The sequence below is a fragment of the Protopterus annectens genome, chromosome 7.part0 (genome assembly GCF_019279795.1).
Source record: "Protopterus annectens isolate FY-2018-M chromosome 7.part0, PAN1.0, whole genome shotgun sequence".
Taxonomy (NCBI): domain Eukaryota; kingdom Metazoa; phylum Chordata; order Ceratodontiformes; family Protopteridae; genus Protopterus; species Protopterus annectens.
The window spans coordinates 1,024,111,094-1,024,117,093 of record NC_056739.1 but is presented as its reverse complement, the minus strand read 5'-3'; positions in this window follow the sequence as shown (position 1 = coordinate 1,024,117,093).

The window sequence follows — 6,000 nt, the reverse complement described above, 5'->3', positions numbered from 1 at the left end:
CACAGAATCCAGACCGAAATACAAAATGTGGGGGTGTATCCATATTCATCAAGGATACCCACACCTCCAGGTTAGTGGTGCAGCACAATGCCTCAGAGATCATCCATGTGCAACTAACAATGGGCAAAACTGCAATTCATATTGTAGCTTGCTACAGATCACCCACCATGACCCAGGACCCCCATTCCGCATTTCTGGAGACAATGGAAAATATGAAGATCCTACCAAATGCCCTAATATTGGGTGATTTCAATTACCCAAACATTAACTGGGAGAACTATTCAAGTACTAACTCCCTTGCCCAATGCTTCCTAGAATTTATAAACTCGAACACCTTGGATTAACTGGTCAACACCCCAACCAGAGGTGACAACATATTGCACCTGGTCATCACCAACATGGGCGACCGGTGTTCTACACCGGAGGTCAACCCCTTGCTGGTTAGATCAGACCATAGACTAATCACTCTGGATATCCACATTCTGCCCCCACCCCCAATCAAGGAAACCAGAGTGAAAAACTTTTCAAAATCAAACTTCACGTTACTTAAGACCGAGGTGGAAAGGTTCACAGCCCCCATGCTAAAGGACAATGCTGTCCAGGCTGCTGAATCCCTTACAAAGGCACTCTATGAGTACCTGCAAGAATGCATGGATCATGCTATCCCAAACAAAACCAAGACTCACTTCTCCAAGAAAAGGAAACCAGTCTGGTGGACTCCTGTCATTAACAAGCTACACAATAAAAGGAGGAAACTAGTACAGAAAAGAGTAAAATCCCAGGAAGACATCCCTGATCAGTATCAGCAAGAAACTATGATCCCTCATAAAATCATCCAAGGCTAGCTTCGAAAGAAAAATTGCCAAGGACTCCAAAGATAACCACAAAGCATTCTTTAGCTATGTCAAGAATCTAAGTGGAAACTCAGATCTGCGCTGAGTTAGTGCAGAATGGCACAAAATCCACTGAACCGACTGATATTGCCAACATTCTGGCAGACAGGTTTAGTGCAAACATCACACCCCCCAACCCCTAATGGGCCCATAACCATACCAGAAGAATGTAGAGCCCCAGCAATCACTGACACGCAGGTTAAAATATCCTTATCCAAAGCCAAAAACACAGCTTCAATGGGACTGGATGGTGTCCCAGGCTGTGTCTTACACGAACTCCAAAATGAACTAACCCCTCACCTAAACACACTGTTCAAACTCAGCCTATCTACAGGCTACATACCCATAGAGTGGCGCACAGCAACAGTTATCCTGCTCCACAAAGGTGGAGCCACAACAGACCCTGGGAACTATCGCCCTATAAGCCTGACTAGCCTGGTCTGCAAGGCTATGGAGTTCATCATCATGGAACTCATTAACAGAGACATTGGGAACCTCCAAACATTAAACCCTACCCAGTTTGGCTTTGTTAAGGGCAGAACATGCCTCCTAAACCTGGTGGACTTCTTTGAGACAGTTACCAAGGCTTTAGACGAGGGAAAGGAGGTCCACACAGCCCACCTAGGCATCGCAAAGGCTTTCGACACCATTCTCCATTCTGGTATTATAGACAAGCTCACCAGCCTGAACATAAATCCCTACATCACATGATAGGTTGCCAATTGGCTCATGGATAGAAACCACACGGTGAGAGTTACAGGCTCTAGGTCCGACTCTAAACCGGTTACAAGTGGTGTCCCCCAGGGCTCAGTCCTGGGACCCTCCTATTTGGTATATACTTCTCAGAGGTACAGGCAAGCACAGGAGGACTATGGCTGACCAAGTTCACAGACGACTGCAAACTGGGGGCCATAACTGACTCTCTGGCTGATACAGACATCCTCCAGAAGGGTCTCACTGAGATGGATACCTGGTGTAAAAATCATGGCCTCAAGCTAAATGCCAAAAAGTGCATAGTAATCCCCTTTGGAAAAAACAAAGTACCCATGAACTACCACATACATGGTAGTCCCCTAAATACAGAAAATGAAATCAGGGATCTGGGACCCAAGTAGATAGTAATGTCTCCTTTGATAATCATATTGCCAAGGTGGTTAGAAAATCCTTCTATGTGGCGCACCTAATCAAAAAAGGGTTCATATCTAGAACAAAAGAGGTTATTGTGCCCCTCTACTCATCACTCATCAGACCCATCATAGAGTACAATGCCCCATTTGGGTGTACCTTACAAGACACCTGCAACAGCTGGAAAGACCACAGAAGTACCTCACCAAGAGGATTACTGGCCTCAAACAGATGTCCTATGCAACCCGACTGAAGAAACACCAGCTGTACTCGGTTGCATACCGCCTACTCAGAGGTGATCTCTGCCTGACATACAAGGCCATGTCCAAACCAGAACTGATGGACATGCTCCACCTAAAAAAAAACAAATCCCCGAGAGCCACACGCTCTAGGGATCTAAACCTCACCATAACGATAAATAGGACTTGCTGGAGGGATAGATTCCTGTCCCAGAGATTCCCCATGCTTTGTAACAGGATTCCAATCTACCTTAGGCAGAGCCCCTCACTAACACTCTTCAAGAGAAACCTTGAAGAGTGGATGGGAAACAGAAAATTTACCCCAGGGATCACTCCAGTGGCTCTGCTGGACAGAGGCACAGGGAACTAATCTAAGGGGGCAGTGAAAGCTAACACATTCTGGCTAGGCTTACATATGCCCTAAGCAGATAGCCAAGTACTTACCTGTGAACCTACACTTGGGTGTAGAGAATGATTGCCAGAGGCTGTATAATACCGTTTTCCTTTCATTATCCCAATTTAAGAAAATTCCCTCATGTTCGACCCGGTCAGTGGAAACAAGCAGCAATTCAAATTCACACATTGCGAGAAAAAAAAGAGTCATCCAAGAGGTTCCCCCAAGGCAGATAGAATCCGGAACTTACTCAAGACTCATTTTAGTGCCAAAAAAAACAGGGGACTGGAGATAAATTCTGGATCTCAGCATCTTAAACAAATCCATTCAAAAGAGCAAGTTACAGATAGTCACAGTTCAGTCTATTCTTCCCTTTTTGAAAAAGGACAGTTGGATGTACTCAGTAGATCTTCAAGGCACATACTATCATATAAAGTTAAACAGGTGATCCAGAAGATTTTTACTCTTCTGGCTGAGAGCCAGTCACTATTAATTCAGGGTTCTGCCCTTTTGTCTCACCACAACCCCCAGGGTGTTCACCAAGTGCATGGCAGTAGTATCCAAATAAAACAAAATATCGAGTCGACACAAAATTTATTAGTAAAAAGAGTAAGTACTTTCATGATATAGTATCGCTTCTTCAGACTCAAGGTTCTGATTACATATGGCAGTAGTAGCAGCTCACTTGAGACTGCAATGATTCTGAATGTTTCCATACTTAGATGACTGGCTCATTTCTGCCCTGACCAGGCTATAGCTCATCATAGCCAGACAAAAAGTGATCTAGACATGTGCTGTGCTAGGAATCTACATACACTACTAAAAGTCTCTTCCAAAACCAAGTCAAAGTCTAGCGTTCATAGGAACACTGCTCGATACAAAGTCAACTATAGCCTCAGTTCCCCTATCCAGAGTTCAAACAATAAGATTGCAAGTGAAAAAGATAGTTTGCAGTACCAGAATCCTCAGGCTTTGGGGTTAATGGCAGCAGCAATAACATTACTACCCTTAGCCAGATATTACATGAGAATTCTTCAATAGATGCTGGCCTCGCAATGGTTCAATACTTCATCTTCCTTTATCTGCTTTGATACAAATCACCTATATGTACAAAATGGATCTACTGTGGTGGATTCACTTAGAAAGGATCGACAAGGACTTAATTCATCCCTTCTCAACCCAAAGTCATTGTAACTACAGATGCTTCACAGCCAGGGTGGGTGGAGAGCATTACCTGGGAAAGACAGTCCAAGGCATGTGGTCCCCTGAAGAGGCCAATTTGCATATCAATGCCCTTGAGTTGAGAGGACTGCTTTTAGCATTGCAGTCTTTTTAGAATGCTCTCCTTTCAGGAATGATTACGATTCAAACAGACAACATGTCAGTAGTTTGGCACATCAACAAACAAGGGGGAACCAGATCTTACATCTTGTGTCGAGAAGCACTCAGGGTTTAGCAAGGAATAATCTCTTCCAGTTGCTTTCTTAAAAGCCGAGTGGTACCTCAACAAGAACGCTGAATTGATTTTCCAACAATGGGCCAGCCTTGCTGGAATCTCTTTGCATCTCTCCTGAACAACAAGTACAGCAGCTACTTTTCCCTAATCCCCCCACAGGGGAGTCACTGAGGGATACTCTTCTCCATGATTGGACCCCCAGTGTACTTTATGTCATCCCACAATTCCTTTTATTCCAAAGTTTGTACAGAGAGCTACCAGGTTGAAAAACAAAGTTATCCTCATTGCACCCTAGGACAGATTTGGTTTCCCTTCCTGTGTCTTCATTTAATTCAACAACCTTGGATTCTGGACCCAGCTCCATATCTGCTGTCTCACCTGACAGGCATGATTCATACGAACTTTCCCAATCTCAAGCTCACGGCTTAGTTTCTCCATTTCCAGTAATAGCCAAACAACCCATGCTCTTGTCTCCTGTTCACCACATTTTATCTTCCCTTAAACCAGCAACAAGTAATCTTTATGCCAGTAAATGGAAGAGATTCATATGCTAGGCTGTTCAAAATCAAATCAACCCCATTTCTACCCCAATTCATAGCATTCTCTATTTCTTGACACTACTTTTTAATCAGGGAGCCAGTGCTTCAACAGTTAAAGTTCAGTTGGCAACAGATGGTAATTTCCATAGTGGATTTGATGGTTTCTCCCTTGCGTCTCATAAACTTTGTAAAGCCTTTTTGCAAAGCACACACCTTTTTAAGCCTCCATTTAAAGATCCTAGCCCAATATGTGATCTTAATCTGATACTGCAAGCCTTGATGCATCCACCCTTTGGACCTGCACATGACTGTGGTCTTATATTTCTTTCTTGGAAAACTTTATTATTGGTGGCCATCACTTCTGCCAGATGAATTTCAAAAATTCAGGCCTTATCTTTGAAGCCCCTGTATGTAATGTTTCATAAACATAGAGTTACACTACGAACTAATGCATCTTTTTTGCCCAAAATAGTATCAGAATCCCATATTAACCAGTCCATCAGTTTGCCGGTTTTCTTTCCAAATATTCAAACAAAAGAGAATATTTATTACATTTATTGGATGTTCATAGGCAACTTCTGTTTACATAGAACAAAGGACATCAGATCTACGGGTCAGTTATTTGTTTCATTTGTGGATGTGAAACTGGGTAAACCAGTGTCCAAAGTCACCCTAGCCAGGTGGCATACAGGCTTCATCACCTTTATTTACAACAAATTGGATATCCCTTTACCAAGGTAAATATGTTCTCATTCAACCAGGTCCATAGCAACTTCCTCTGTTCTTTCAAAAGCTTCCATGGATGAAATGAGTGCGGCAGCAACTTGGGCTTACCCCCATACCTTTATCATTCATTACAAATTGAATTTGATATCAAGAAGTGGAGCATCATTTGGCTCAATGGTGATTAAAAATATCCTTCCTTGAGTCCACCCAGGGATTTAGGTAGCTGGGGACTCTGTCCCATCAGCTGAGGACAGAATGAAAATTGACAACATCAGATAAAGAAGTTATGTACCTAACATAACATTCCATCTGTGTTGTCCATTTTCATTCTTCCTCAACTCCCCTCCAACCAACCCCCATCCTTACGTTTTTTTTCTAGAAGAGCAAGGGGCTATACATATAAAAATGTTGTATATTCCAACCATAATAAAGGTCCAGATATAGCCTTGTTTAAACCTTTTTCTATTTTGCTTGTAGCAGCAAATAAGATCTGAGGTAATTGGGGTTGGTGCATTATGGGTAAGGGAGAAGCTCGAGAGTATTTGCTTGCCATGCGCCTCGGCAATGGCTTAGTTGGAACCGAAGGATCAGATCCAAACCCATCAGTTGAGGAAGAATGAAAATGGGC